Genomic DNA, 16,533 nt, shown 5'->3' with positions numbered 1-16,533 from the left:
GGCTGTATTTCATAGGCATAACCAGGATGAGAGGAACCAAGGGAAAGAGGTAGTAATAAGCAGCCAAAAAGGTGGATCAACGCTGAAGGAGAGAGAAGAGAGGGGAGAGGAATAGATGCAGTGGAATCCATCTTGTCAGCACTGCTTTTAGGACATATTGAGTTAGAGAGACCACAGAGACCTTTGAAGGATGAGTAATATCAGAGTTCTTCTATGACAGATAGCTTATGGTGACAAAAACCTGGACTATTATATCAGATTGTAATTCTCCAAGGAAAGGAGAGGGCTTGCCTGGTGGCTCAGCGGTAAAAGAATCTGCCTTCAATGCAGGAGCCTCAGGAGACTCAGGTTCGATCCCTGGGTCGGGAAGATCCCCTGGAGGAGGGCATGGCAACCCACTCCAGTATTCTTGCCTGGAGAATCCCATGGACAGAGGAGCCTGGTGGGCCATAGTCCATAGGGTCACAAAGAGCCAGACACGACTGAACCGACTTAGCATGCCTGTAAGGAAAAGAGAATATTAGTATATGTGATCACATGGGGCCTTATACAGCCCTATATCTGTGTACTTATTTATGGATTGTGTAAGTGAAATGCTGCCTTTCTGGCTAAATTATCATCCTAGAAATGCAACTATTATTTTTTGAATTAAATAAATCAACAAATATTTAAATAGTGAGGCTTTGTTCCTCTTAAGGGAACTAAGGGCAAAATTTCTCCCGGCCAAAATTTTAGAACTGCTTTCAAGCTGACTTTGCCTGTGGGGTTGTTGGAGTGGGGTGTCCACTGTAGTGGTAGCCCACACCTCTGAGCTGGGTCTGGGAAGGCAGTAAAGGCCCTGAAGTTTCTTAATCCTGGTTTGGTAGCTACCGGCCCTGACACCTGTCAGGGCAGGAGGCATAGATTGGCAACCCAGACCCACAGGTGCATCCGCTACCCCCACCTGGCAACTGTCTGAGAAGCTAGTGGAGAAGGGTTAACAAAGTGGCCTTATGGGATCCCAACTATCTATTAGAAATGAATTTTCTCTTTGAATTTTAAACAGAAGTTACCACATTAGTATAAAGGCACGAGCAATTTTAGTAAAATGTGGTTGATAATAAAGCATACATTTATCCTTGGGTTATGATTTCACAGATCAGAATTAAAATCAGAGTATAAACTACCACACTTGTGGGGAAAATGTAGCCCCCAAAAAAGGGAGCCTTTTAAAGATTTGTCTGTATTTGATTAAGCTATAAATAATGCACAACTTTCCAGAAAGGCTAGTTTTTTGGTTTTGGAATTGGGCCGTGTAATCCAAATAGAGGCTTACTTTTTATAACTTGGCTCAAATTCCTTTTGGCTCGAAAGTTAACAAAATCAAATATGTTAATTGTTATAACTTTGTGGGCCCCTCCTAACTGTGATGGGTAGAGAGTTGAACGTTTATGCATAGAAAGGAGACTGTAGAATTCTTATCCATTTTCATTTCTTCTGTCTTCGTGTTTGCAAAGGTACTGAAAATGCAGGAGAGAACTCTTCATGGACATACTCTGGGTACTGCATATTAAGCAGTTTCTGAAATGATTCAAAGAATTTCACCAAATGTTTTAGCATGGAAGAATGAGCAGCCTCTAATGAGGACTAATTAATTAACTTGAAGATTTAAATAATTTAAAATGTCCAAATTTCATTTAAACTTTATTAAAGTAGCCTGATATTAATGCAACTGGGAATTTTGGAATAAATAATTTATTAAAAGAATGATTTCTTATATGTAGCTTGTAGCATAGGCTTGAGTTGAAATGTGAGACTAGGACATCTTTGAGAGAAAGACAGAAAAACTTCTCTTGCCTGGAAATATTGTAGGAATAGAAAATTTAGGTTAGATCGAGGTAGGAAGAAACCCTTTTGTTTTTTCAGTTTTTATTTTGAATTTAATGTGTAACAAGTAGGCTAATGTCACGGAAAGCTGAATGCCACCTAAGCATATGAACATACACATATATACACAGATATATGATCTTATATAGAGTGAAAGTTGCTCAGTTGTGTCTGACTCTGTGGCCCATGGACTCTATCTAGCCCATCAGACTCCTCTGTCCATGAAATTCTCCAAGCAAGAGTACTAGAGTGGGTAGTCGTTCCCTTCTCCAGGGGATCTTCCTGACCCAGGGATGCAACCTGAGTCTCCTGCATTGAGCCAGGTTCTTTACCTTCTCAGCCACCAGGGAAGCCCCTGGGCCTAGAGCCTTAGGGCCATCATTTGGTACCTCAAATCTCCTTATAAATTGCTCTGATATAGACAGAACAGGGGATACAGTTGAATTCAGAGACACACTTCACCATGAGAATAAAAATAAAATTATAGCAACAGCTAATATTTATAGTCCCATGACAAGCTAATACTTATAGTCCTATGGCAAGCAATGTTCTTTACATACATTAACTCACTCTTGGGAACAACCCTAGGAGTTAGGTGCTGTTATTGTTACCACTTTATAGATGAGGAAACAGACTCAGAGAGGATTATGTAGATCTGAAGGCCATTGAGCTAGTAAATTTACCCTGAAGTCATGCTCTCCTGCTTCCAGCAAGTTCCCATTTGTCCTGAGCCTGAGGCTGGTTAAAGAGGGTGGAGAACAGCTTTGCCCCTCCCTGGCTCATGTGACCCTTCTAACTTGAGTGGTGATGGCTTTGGCAAGGAATGGGCTGCTGACATGGTGTACACAAATTTATGTCCAGGCTGTATCTGGATATGTGCGGTAGTACTTAAAATGTTTTCCCGCAGCTCCACTTTTGTGGATATGAATTTGCTTTTTCTCCTTTCAGTGGTCTGCCCTGCCTAAAAGAGAGAGAGAAAATAAATTGAGTTAATTATCATTGTATGTTAATAGGAGAGGTGAAAACAAAAGAAGCCCAGTTTTTATAAGCTTATGAAAATTCTTTGCAGGCAGACTGTGAAATGTTCTTGCTGCTTAACTGGTGTCACTTAAGATGTAATGATTTGTGCATAGAATTCTCCTGAAAAATCAGAAAACTCTTTAGCATTTAAAAGGTGATATAGGTTTCGACTTTCTTCCCCTTTTCTCCTTTCTCTCATCCTAATCTTGCAGAAATAACAGTTTTGTTCAGGGCCACTTTTTCCATTCTCTGTTTTGAACAAAGAGTTTTAGGTGTGTGCTTATGTATGTATACCTGTGTCTATAACCAGGATTATTATGCTGTATACGTCATGAGGAAATAGATATCTGTAAACATTCACCACTTCCCTGGTGGCTTAGACAGTGAAAGTGTCTGCCTACAATTCAGGAGACCAGGGTTTGATCCCTGGGTTGGGAAGATCCCCTGGAGAAGGAAGTGGCACCCTACTCCAGTACTCTTGCCTTGAAAATCCCATGGATGGAGGAACCTGGTAGGCTACAAGTCCATGGGGTCGCAAAGAGTTGGACACAACTGAGAGACTTCACTCACTTCACTTATACATTCACCAGTCAGTTCTTAATTCTGTGACCCACTAGAGTCAACTTTTACTTTCAGGATACTGATTTATTAAATACTTGCTGTTTTGGCCTCTTTGGCATTCACAGTTGGGTCATCGATTTCTGTTCTTCATAAGGACAATTGCTACTCAGTTCTTTCAATTTGCTTGAGACAAGCTTGGTGAAAATGCAAAAATTAACTGAGGTGCTGAGGTCTCAGTTAAAACTGACAGGGCTAGTCTTAATCAGGAAGCCTGAGAAGGGATTCAAATGGGTTGGAGGAGAGTCCTGTGAGGAGCTGTGTGCCGTCCAAGTTCTTTGTTGGCCAAGTCACCACAGGGCGGCTTCATTATTGTGTTTGAAGTAGATCCCTAAGACATCAGATGTTCTCATTTGTAAGTTCATAAACACATTCCAAAGCCGAAAAGTAAATGACTTACACTTAGCCACAGCTTAATGCATCTTTGTGCTTTAAAAAGAAAGAGAAAGAAAAAAAGACTCTTGACATGTTTTTATGGGAAGTGAAAAAAGCATAATTTAAAAGCTGTAGGTGGTTGGAAATAGAGGAAACAGTGCAGTCCTGTGATTGATACTTCGTGCTTCTACTGCAGAGGCACGGGTTTGATCCCTGGCGGAGGAACTAGGATCCCTCATGCCGCATGGTGGGGCCAAAAAAAAAACCCCACTCCCCCCAAAACAAACAAACAAATGAAATATTTAGATGTGATAAATTTTGGTACAGAGCAGTATGCTAATGCTTTGGGGATACACAAATGCAGAAAGAAGGAAGTGTAAACAAATACAGGCAAGAAATGACAAAGGTTGTAAACGAATATATTAAAAATCCAAGAAAGGAAGAGATATTACTTCCCAGAGTGATAAAGACTTCATAGAGTGATATTTGAACTAGCTTTTGAAGGGTGTGTAAGAGCGAAGAGTATATTTTATGATCTTTGTGAGGACAAGTACCGCCTATTTTTGCTCACCACTGTATACATATATCTAGCACAGAGCTTGGCTTAGAGGTTGTACAAGAAATTTTAGCTGAATGAATGAGAGAAGAAGGAAAGAAAGAAAGATTTCAGTGTTGGGGAATAGCAAGATTTTGTTAGGTGAGGCAAAATACTTGACGTGCAGAGAGGTCATGGGTGAGGCTGGACGCATGGTTGGGGACTGGCTTATGGAAAGCTGTTTGGATCTCAGTTCTGCTGGTTTATGAATGACACAGGGAGACTGAGCAGAGCTCTGCTTAGGGCAAGTACTCCTGTGACTGGGAGGTGTGGCAAGACTGGATTATGGTTACAGCAATGGGAACGGAAAGGCTAGGTGGGAGAGAGGCTAGAGGGGATGGATTGTCTGTATTTGAGGCATTTGAGGGGTCAGGGCAATTGAAGGTTAAGTTCAAGATTTAAGGTTTGGATGATTGGGAGACAGTGACACCTTAAAGTAGGGCATGTATGTAAATCAGAAGGAGAAGCTACCTTTTTGTTGCCTTATTTGGGGGATGGGGAAGGGAAATAAAAAGGGGAGTCTATAATGAAAGTAAAAGAGGAGTCATTGTCTTTTGTGATCTTTAAGCAGAAAATAGACAATGCCTGCCCTGGATATCTAGCTATTACCTTGTTTTAAAAATCTGGGAGGTGGGTGGGACAGCTGATCTCAAGTTCCTTTCTGGCTCACTGATTTGAAGTGGGGTTAAGTGTGGAGTTCATTGTTTCTTTAAAAAATTTTTAAGCTTTAGTTTCAATTTACATTAAAAAAGTTGGTTTTGTTAATCGACATTCAGGACCACCAAAGAATCAGATGTTGAATGAGAACCATCAAAAATATTATTTTATTTATTAATGCATGTAATAATCCCAGCCTTTGACAAACTTGGAAACATCTGGTAAAGCATCACAATTATTTGTGATTATCAGTGAATTTCCTTTATGGAAAATAGTTTCATAAGCTACAGTTTTTGAATAAAGTGTTTCATTTATTAATTTAATATTTTGGTGTTAAAGATCTTCATATCCTATTGATGAACTGAAGAATTTGCTAGTTTGGACATGTTCTTCTTTTATAAAATTTAATTTTCTTTTGAGAACCAGAAGAGATGGTATATTTCAAATTTGCTCTCCTTGCTGCATATACTCTTACAATGTATATACTCTTATCTAGTCTTGTCTGGGAATGTGGCATTTCAGCAGGGCAGCTTCTAAAAAAAGATGGAAAATTACATCTTGAAATATCAAAGTAGTTTTGTAATTTATGGGAATCTTTCTAAAATGAATCTAAATTGTTGCCTTCTTACAAAATTTACTGATTATGATTTACTTATTTTTTTCTGTGAGACTTTATTACTATGAGTACATTGGTTGTACAGTTTCATTGTAATTCAGGTATAGTTTTAGGAGCTCCTAAAGGTGGCTGAGGCAGTAAAGAATCTGCCTGCAATGTGGGAGATCTGAGTCGATCCCTGGGTTGGAAGATCCCCTGGAGTAGGAAAGCGCAACCTGCTCCAGTATTCTTGCCTGGAAAATTCCACGGGCAGGGGACCCTGGTGGGCTACAGTCTACAGGTTGCAAAGAATGAGACATGATTGAGCATCTGAGCAAGCGACTGATCACAGCACAATAAAGAGATCTCTGCTTAAGTATCAGATTTGCTAAACATCTTTTATTTCGTAAATATCTCGTATCTTTTAGTGTTTTTAATCTAGTTAGTTTTTGTTGATGAATAACTCATCTGAGTACTTTCTAGGTATTACTTACTGTTGGATTATGTACGTTAGTCGCTCAGTTGTATCTGACTCTTTTTGACCCCATGGACTGTAGCCCACCAGGCTCCTCTGTCCGTGGGATTCTTCAGGCATCCTGGAGTGGGTTGCCATGCCCTTCTCCAGGGATCTTTCTGGCCTAGGGATAGAACCCAGGTGCCCGCATTGTGGGCAGATTCTTTACAGTTTGAGCTATTAGCTTTTGACATTTCTATCAATGTACCAGCAGCCACCAATAGCTGCCTCCTGCCTATGGTCTGTCTGATGAGTCTAATATGCTGTGGGCATAGAAACCAGATATCATGTTTTATTAGCCTTTGGTGCAGTATAAGGCTAAATAGACTTCCAAGTGAGTTGGAGACTCTCATAAATATTGCTAAAGGGCATGGGTTTGTGGCAGGCTTTAAAAGAAATAATATGCCTTACTTGTGATTCTCATTTATATTCCTGATTGAGATTTCTGAATTGGGGATCCTTGTATAACTGATTTCTGATTCTACACATTTCTTTTTCTTTTAAGAGAGTGTGAAATTGATATAGCACTTATCTTTAGTCCTCATAATCAAATTGTTGATCATCTGTAGCTGAGTTAATCTGAAATGCTAAAAGCATTTTATTTTTATCTAAGTGTGATGCAAAGAAAAAGGGTTAAAAAGGTCTCTTCTGGGGAGCTGTGAACAGTGGGATTGTAAAATAGTGCCTTTCTGTTCTGCAACATACTTCAGTGTCAAATGTACTTCATTCTATATGCTCTATAGCAGATTGCCTACAGCTCTAGAAAACTCTAAAGTTTTAGGCCGATTTTAGCTTGGCAACACTCTCAGATACCACTGAAGGGGCTGCTAAGCAAAAAAAAAAAAAAGGAGTTGGGATGATGTATAGTTGGGGTGAGTCTTTTTAGACTGGGGGCCGCTTCTGGAGCAGGTCACATTTAGAACAAGCCAGACTGTGTAACCCTATGGACTGTAGCCCACCAGGCTTCTCTGTCCATGGGATTCTCCAGGCAAGAACACTAGAGTGGGTTACTGTGCCCTCCTCCAGGGGATCTTGCAGACCCAGGGATTGAACCTGCATCTCTGGCATCTCCTGCACTGGGAGGTGGGTTCTTTACCACTTGCACCACTTGGGAAGCCCTAGTAATAAAGATACAGGCGTAGGGTAGACTGTGGCGGTGGGGAGAAATGGGTGCTCCCAGTTCTCCCTGCACTAGAGAGGTGGATGGCCTCCCATTCTCTATCCCCTTCACTGTCCTTTCCTTCTTAGGTTATTTTTGTCAATTTTTTTCTGTCTAGTCCAGTTTTGTACCCAAAGCCAATACAATGTGCTACCTGATATCTTTCCCCAGATTTAACCTGGTTTAGAAGGATTAAATGGAAGAAGACAACAGTTTTGCAGATGAACCAATACCTCAACATTTCATTCATTTACTTGGTCATCTCTGTGCCAGGTGCTAGGGATACATTACTGAGCAGATTTTAACCCAACCCTTGTTCTCATGGAGTTTATTGTCTGGTGGGCCTGCTGCTACTGCTAAGTCAAGTTGTGTCCGACTCTGTGCAACCCAGTGGACTGCAGCCTACCAGGCTTCTCCATCCATGGGATTCTCCAGGCAAGAACACTGGAGTGGGTTGCCATTTGGGCCTTAGGGAAGCTATTAATGAATATTCAGATATCGGACAGTCTGTAAACTCTCTCAAGGAAAGACCTACGATTCTTTGGAAGCACACAAGAATAGGACCTGGCCTGTAGGATGGAGTGGTGTGTGTGTGTGAGTGTGTGTGTGTGTATATGTGAAGTGGGGTGAGGATGGAGGTGGGGATACAGATGGAGGAGGGATCAGAGAAGAATATACTGAGGAAGTGTGACTGGAGCTGAGTCCTGAAGGGTAAATGGGTGTTAATTAGGCCAAGGAGGGTAATGTGCAAAGGGCCTGAGGCAGGAATGAAAAGAAGTACCTTGCTTGGAGCTTACTAGTACTGAAATGGAAATGGTACAAAATGAGAAATAGGTGGGGGCTACATCATCCTGGCCTCACAGACAAGTTTCAGGGTTTTGGTTTTAATTCCAGAGTTTAGAGAGGTAATGAGATCATTGCCAGATGTTAGAGTGATTATTTTCCTTTTCAGGGCCTCCCTTGCTTTATGACATGTGAGGAGGGTTAGTCTTTTATGTACAGGGGATCAGTCGCCAATCTGTTTTCTACCAAAGTCACATGTATACTCTCTGCATAGCTCTCTTGCCTTTAATACCTGCCACTGAATAAAGGGGTTAATTTACACTGCTTGAGAATGTTCTATGGGAGTGAATTTTAATCTTGCCAGTGCATTCCTGAAGAAGTCTTCTTTTGTTTTCATTAATCTGAGACTCAAAGTGGGAGTGTTTAATTAATTGACTTGCTTCAAAAAGGGAAGTCACAGGGTTACAGACCTTGGTGCTGAAGGTTCTCTGATACCGTTTAGTCTTGTCTTCCGTTGTTGTTCTGTGGCTAAGTTGTGTTCTACTCTTCGCAACCCCATGGCCTGCAGCACTCCAGGCTTCCATGCCCTTCATTATCTTCCAGAGTTTGCTCAAATTCATGTTCGTTGAGTCAGAGATGCCATCCAACCATCTCATCCTCTGCCACCTCCTTTTCTTTTTGCCCTCAGTGTTTCCCATCATCAAAGTTTTTTCCAATGAGTCAGCTCTTCACATCAGGTGGCCAGAGTATTAGAGCTTCAGCTTCAGCATCAGTCCTTCCAATGAATATTCAGGGTTGTTTTTCTTTAAGATTGACTAGTTTGCTGTCTGCTCAGTCCAAGGGACTCTCAAGAGTCTTCTCCAGCTCCACAATTTGAAAGCCTCAATTCTTCGAAGCTCAGCCTTCTTTATGGTTCAACTCTCAGATCTGCACATGACTGCTGGAAAAACCATAGCTTTGAATATATGGACCTTTGTCAGCTAAGTGATGTCTCTGCTTTTTAATATGCTGTCTAGGTTTGTCACATAACTTTCCTTCCAAGGAGCATCTTTTAATTTTGTGGCTGCAGTTACTGTCTGCAGTGAGTTTTGAAAATAAAATCTGTCACTGCTTCCATTTTTGCTCTTTCTGTTTGCCATGAAGTGATGGAACCAGATACCATGATCTTAGTTTTTTGAATGTTGAGTTTCAAGCCAACTTTTTCACTCTCCTCTTTCACCCTCATTAAGAGGCTGTTTAATTCCTCTTCATTTTCTGCCATTCAAGTGATATCGCCTGCATATCTGAGGTTGTTGATATTTCTCCCAGCAATCTCAATTCTAGTTTGTGATTCATCCAGCCCAGTATTTCTCATGATGTACCCTGCATGGAAGTTAAATAAGCAGGGTGACAATATACAGCCTTGACATACTCCTTTCCCAATTTGGAACCAGTGTGGTGTTCCATGTCCGATTCTAACTGTTGCTTCTTGACCTACATACAGGTTTCTCTTTGGCTTTAAGGCAAAGTGGCAGCATTAACCCATTTTACAGAAGCAGCAGCTGGAGCCTGGAGCAGGTGGCCCTGCTACTTGCCCCAGAATAATAAGTGAGTAGGTGGAGAAGGGTTCCACATATTTCCAGTGTTTTGATCTGGACATCCCTAAAACCCTGGATAATGCAGCAAAAGACAGGAGTGAGAGTTGATGTTGGCGTTCTCTCCTTTCTTTGTGATCTCAACAAATGTCAGACTTTATGTAGGTAAATAAATAGTAATGATGTCAAGTTTTCCTATCTTATAAAGCATCTCTCTGAACTGTTGGTTTGTTCTCTAGCTATGTTGAGAGCACAGTGAATTTCAGGGAGAAAGCTGTGAGGGTCTTCCCCTTCTCTGAGGGGGTACTCTGAGAGAAATGCCTTCTGAACCCAGACCCAACACACTGAGAGAGCAGAGTGCATCAATTAGAGTGAGTAGATCTTGAGAAACATTTGAACTGTTGAATAGTTTGTCCAATATGGATAACCAGAGTCATGAACAATCTAGACTATTTTTAATATATATTCTATAATAATCATATAGAATGACTGTGATAGGAAAATGTAATATAATATAATAGGCGGAAAGAACTTTAGAAGCAAATTGAGCATTTTCATTCAATAGATGAGAATGTGGAGTTGCAGAGAGGCTAAGACTTCCTCCCAGGGACATTGAGTGGTTCAGTTGGGACTGGAACCCCTTGCTTTCCAATGGTCTTTAGTTTTCCATCAGTCTGTAGTTGACTGATGTGTGGCTGGGAAGCTTCTTAGATGTGTAGCTTTTCTACCCTAGGAAGTTGACATCATTGTGACTGTGGTTTATTATACATGAGCAACAACTCAGAATTGTACTTTGATCTTAGGTTAATGTTTGCTGAGCATTTGAGGCCTTTTTGAATTTTGATTGTTGTGAGTTTCAGCTATGTACAGGATCTTTTTCATCAGACTGGAGGGGTGCTGATAAGTTTTTGTAATAGGGGAAATATTAGGTGTAGCGTGTAGCCTAGAGGTCTGTGCTGATTAATTTCACCAAAATTTTGCACATATGTACATACATACACATGCACACGTATCACTGTCCTTTGGAGGAGACTGCTGTCTTAGTTAGTGCTCATCAGTGGTAATTATGTGTACTTGTCTGTCATTGGGTGGTGAGCTCCTTGAGGGTGAGGACTGGTGATCAGCAGGTTCTCAGTGATATTTGATTAATGGAATGAATGAATAGATGAAACATGTCAGCAGTGCTGATAAAAAAAAAAATGAAGAGTGGCATTCCTTATAATGATCTTACAGACTTTTGAATATTTTTGGTATGGACAGCACTGTTTAATTAATATGTTAACTTTTAGTGCCTTGCTCAGAGTAGGTGGTCAAAATTTTGTTTAGTGAGTATTGCTTAGAATATAGTTTATCTTTTTTGCTGAAGAGTTGAAAATTTTCAGAGGAAACTTCTGATATATAGAATAAGGTATCAGGAGGGAGGGGACGTAAGTATACCTGTGGCTGATTCATGTTGATGTATGGCAGAGACCAACACAATATTGTAAAGCAATTATCCTCCAATTAAAAAAGAACAACAGCAGCAAAAAAGACTAAGACACAACTGTACTGTAAACAATGATTCCTCTAGGAATGGACCCACTTAAATTAGAGTTTGTTAGGAAAGCCACACAACACAAAATAATGATGCATCATAATTGTCATGAATCTCATGAGAAGAGGTAGACATGTTGGGTATAATAGAAATGCTTCTAGGCCCGATTTTTTTTTTTTTTTTTTTAATTTAATTTTTGGCCATACCCTGCAGCTTAGTTCCCTGTCCTGGGATTGAACCCATGCCCCTAGCACTGGAAGGTGGAGTCTTTAAGCACTGGACCGTAGGGGAAGTTCCTAGGCTTAACTTCCATTTCCTTAAAATCTGTGGGTCATGGGTGACCCTGATCAACATTTGCTCTGTCCTTAGGCTCCCATTTCTTCATCCTGTCCACATAACCCTCCCTTCCCTTTCTTCCCCACTTGTAGGACTCCAGTTCTTTTAATTTCTTTTCTATCAAAACAGGGAAGAATTTGATTTTAGCTACTTAACACTTACTGAATAAAAGTAAGTGTTGATTTTCACTTAAAAATTCAGGAGTTTCATTCTAGATATTGACCCATAATTTGCCAGCCTTACAAGGGGAAATTTATATATAGATACAACATATATTGGGAAAGGAAATGGCAACACACTCTAGTATTCCTGCCTGGGAAATCCCATGGATAGAGGAGGTTGGTGGGCTATATAGTCCATGGGGTTGCAAAAGAGTCAGACATGACTTAGCAACTAAACAACAATAACAATGATATATATGTATTGATAAGGGATAGATATATAGACAAAGGATATTTACTCATGTGTTCATTCATGCATTCATTTGGAGGAGTAGCTCAGGGTACTCTACAATAATAAAATAATACATCCATGGTTTTCCTTGCCCAAAGGAGATATTTCCCCTTATTCCAGCAAAAGTCTGGGGCGTTGCTTGGCTGTGGCTCTGGTGACTCTTCCTGGGAGTTGCCAAAAGAAGACACTATCAAGGGTCATTACCCTCAGGCTTAGGAGCCCACTCAGCCCTTGGGTTTCTTTATTGCATCTCTGCAGGGCTTATCTGTGCCATTTCTCCTCCCCATTTTCACTGTCCCCGGGTTGATGACCTTCCAGTCCTCTTCTACCCTGAGCCCAATTCTTTTATTCTCTTGCCTTGGTTCCAAGTTACCATAGTACGTATTTTATGCCTTCTAGCAATTATTTTGGGAGAAGGCAATGGCACCCCACTCCAGTACTCTTGCCTGGAAAACCCCATGGACGGAGGAGCCTGGTAGGCTGCAGTCCATAGGGTCGCTAAGAGTCGGACACCACTCAGCGACTTCACTTTCACTTTGCACTTTCATGCATTGGAGGAGGAAATGGCAACCCACTCCAGTGTTCCTGCCTGGAGAATCCCAGGGACGGCGGGGCCTGGTGGGCTGCCGTCTATGGGGTCGCACAGAGTCGGACATGACTGAAGAGACTTAGCAGCAGTAGCAGCAGCAGCAGTTATTTCAATAGTTACCAATTGATTTTTCTGTTTTCACATTTCCTACGTGAAAATTAGCTAATGGTCTGTCTTGTAAATGCATTTCCATTTTCCCCACCCCGGGTGAGGAAAATTCTTACAAAGATACATGTTGTAGGGAGGTGTCTTCTTTGTTCCTGGCATTTTATTGTACCTAAGTCAGTGACAACCTGTCTTGGTGTGAGCAGTGAGCAGCTGTGATTGGTTTTTCAGTGCTCTGCACATTTTTGAAATGTATTTAGCTTGTTAGAAAATTGTATATATATATATAATATATATGCCTATATGCATATATATGGTGCTGGTGCTTTAGTCATGTCTGACTCTTTGAAACCCTGTGGACTGTAGCCTACCAGGCTCCTCTGTCCATGGAATTCTCCAAGCAAGAATACTGGAGTGGTTGTCCGTGCCCTCCTCCAGGGAATCTTCCAGACCCAGGGATTGCACCCGTGTCTCTTATATCTCGTGCAATAGCAGGAGGGTTCTTTACCACTAGCTAAAATCCCATGGACGGAGGAGCCTGGAGGGCTGCAGTCCATGGGGTCGCTGAGGGTCGGACACGACTGAGCGACTTCACTTTCAGTTTCACACTGTATTATTATAAATACTGTAAGCACTGTAAGGAAAGGATGTATAAAATGACCGTAAGATAGAGTTTGTTGGCTGTATACTTGTCTGTGACAGTTCTGAACTTTGAAGACCAGTTCTGAATTGCTCTTGGCTGTGCAAAACGTTTTTTAAATTATATTTATTTATCTTTGTGCTGGGTCTTCGTTGCTGTGCAGGCCTTTTTTCTCTAGTTGAGGCAAGTGGGGGCTATTGTCTAGATGCGGTGTGCAGGCTTCTCACTGTGGGGTCTCCTGCCTTAAAGCACAGGCTCTAGGGCACGTGGGCGTCAGCAGTTGTGGCTCGCAGGCTCTAGAGTGCGAGCTCAACAGTTGCGGTGCATGGGCTTCATTGCTCCACAGCATGTGGAATCTTTCCAGAGCAGGGTTCCATGTCCCCTGCATTGGCAGGCAGATTCTCAACCACTGGACCACCAGGGAAGCCCCTCTAGTTATTTTAAATAATTTATCTATTTATTTATATATCTCTAGTAGTGTTAGTCGCTCAGTCATGTCCGACTCTGCAATGCCACGAACTGTAGCCCACTAGGCTCCTCTGTCCATGGGATTCTCCAGACAAGGATACTGGAGTGGATTGCCATTCCCTTTTCCAGGCGATCTTCCCAACCCAGGGATCGAACCCAGGTTTCCTGCATTGCAAGCAGATTCTTTACTGTCTGAGCTACAGGGAAGATATATATCTCTAGTTGTTTGTTATTTTTGTTTTTATTTCTTTAAAAAAAAATCTTGATCAGTATCATCTCTCAGCGCAGAACATTTTCTGCAGGGATGGAAATGTTCCATTTCTGTATTGTACAACTTAGTAGCCACTGGCCACATGTGGCTTTTGAACTCTTGATATGGGCTAATAAGATGGGAGAACTGAATTTTTAATTAATTAATTTACTTTACTGAAATAAATAAATTAATTAATTAATTTAACTTAATTTAAATAGCCACATGTGGCTAGTGGCTGCCATTATTGGAGAGTGCAGATCAACTTAAGAATAATGTCTGTATTTGATTTACTTTTTTCTGTGTTATTGCAGTATACCAATTTATTTTCATGGTTTTGGTGAAGTAAGTTTGTTCATTAACCATGTACTTCCAAAAGTACTCATGGCTAAGCTGGCTGTAATGTTAGAAACAGCTTTGAGTTTGGGATTGAAGTTGGTTTGTAATGGTTAGTATGAAATTAGAGATGACTTGAATTCTTTATGCTTTCCTAAACTTTGTTCACAGTGAGTTAAAAAAGCTGAAATAATTTTAACTAAAGATTCTAGATTTACCTTAAAATTCTACATCTCAATATTTATGTTCAAGTAGCAGAAGAATCAGATGTATTAGTTAAGAGTTTTTCTTACAGTAAGCCAAGGACAAGGAGATCTGTGTGATAGAAACGGGCTGCCTTAACCAGTGCTGATAGGTGCTTATTTGCACAGTCCCTTCATTTTGCCTCTCTTGAGTGAATTCTTGTCAACAGGGCTTAACTGATCAGTAATTAAATGTTATAGGTATAGTTCCTTTTGGATTCATGGGTATTTTGTTTATACTTAGAGCACAATATCACATTGGGGACTTTAGAAATAGATCAAGAATTTTTAATTTCAAATTGTTGCAGCTTTCCTTTTTTGCTAACTCTATTCAACTCTCATGGAGCCTGTGTGGAGGGACACCTAATTATTGTGTTACCTTGAATATAAATTACGTGTTACCAAAATATTGTCAAGTTGTCTGACATGTTTAGTACAAATAAACAAGTTTAGTACTCTTTGCTTAAGTAAGGCAGGAGACTGTTGACAGATTTGTAATGACATATCTATGATAATGTATTTTGGGTAACAGAAAAAATTAAATAAACCCTAATTTTTATTTAAAAAACTTAAATAAGGGTCTTTTGGGAATGCTTTTTTTGGGGAAACGTGTTGATATTTAGTAAACTTATGGTCTAGGTTAAATTGAATTTGGGCATTAATGAGCAAAATATTCATAATGCAGACTCATTTCTGTCTGTGAATGTTGCTCAGTCGTATCTGACTCTTTGTGACCCCATGGACTGTAGCCTGCCAGGCTCACCTGTCCATGGAATTCTCCAGGCAACAATGCTGGAGTGGGTTCCCTTCTGCAGGGTGTCTTCCCAACCCAGGGTTTGAACCCAGGTCTCCCGCATTGCAGGCAGATTCTTTACCATCTGAGCCACCAGGGAAGCAGACTCATTTGCTGAAGTTTATTATGAGCAGTCCATTCTTCTAAGCATATTAGGCATGAGATACTATCACTGAGTGAGAAGCTTACACTATAGTTGGCGGTAGAATCCACACTTAAAAAGATAACTCATAGTATGTGATAGTATATGAAAAGAAAGTGAAAGTTGCTCAGGCGTGTCCAACTCTTTGCAACCCCAGAGACTAAATAGTCCATGGAATTCTCCAGGCCCGAATACTGGAGTGGGTAGCTTTTCCCTTTTCCAGGGAATTTTCCCAATCCAGGGATCGAACCCAGGTCTCCCACATTGCAGGTGGATTCTTTACTAGCTGAGCCACAAGGGAAGCCCAAGAATACTGGAGTGGGTTGCCTATCCCTTCTCCAGCAGATCTTCCTGACCCAGGAATAAACCGGGGTCTCCTGCATAGTATGTGTTGTGGGCCAAAAGAATGGCTCAGATGATAAGTTTTGGGAACTTTGAGAGAAGGATGGCTAGTTTTCCCTTAGGATGAGTGGAGAAGTTAGGACTTGGACTGAATTTTATGGAAGCTAGAAGGTATTAAAAAAGAAAAGGAGAGCACTCCAGGCAGGGAGACCCATGTGAACAGCAGCTTGGATTAAGAATGTGCATGGAGTATTTGGGAATGAAGAATGGATGTTTGGAATGAAGATTCTGTACGGGACCTGTTAGGAGAGATTTGTCTGGAAGCCAAGAGTGTGATTTTTGAGTCAAAGAATTATTCTGAAGGGAGTAAAGAGCCATTAAACATTTTTGAACAGTGAGAGGATATGTGAGAAGCTAGATTTTCTAAAAATTAATTTCTAGTGTGGAGTACAGGTTGATTGGGCAAGAGAGAGAAAAAATTTAAGTACTAAAGATGTGAGATGAAGAAAGACCTGGACTTTTGTTGCCAAAGTAGGAATAGAAGAGG

At 40.8% G+C, this 16,533-nt stretch overlaps 1 protein-coding gene across 7 annotated transcripts in view; it reads left to right on the top strand.

Annotated features, from left to right (window-relative positions):
• CDC14A (cell division cycle 14A) overlaps nucleotides 1-16,533 on the top strand; it is a 187,345-nt gene that overhangs the window by 4,371 nt on the left and 166,441 nt on the right. The window lies entirely within an intron of this gene.

Source organism: Bubalus bubalis, chromosome 6 (assembly GCF_019923935.1).
Source record: "Bubalus bubalis isolate 160015118507 breed Murrah chromosome 6, NDDB_SH_1, whole genome shotgun sequence".
NCBI classification, from domain to species: Eukaryota; Metazoa; Chordata; class Mammalia; order Artiodactyla; family Bovidae; genus Bubalus; species Bubalus bubalis.
The sequence above is the reverse complement of the archived record's forward strand: the minus strand, read 5'-3'. Positions and strand labels throughout refer to the sequence as shown.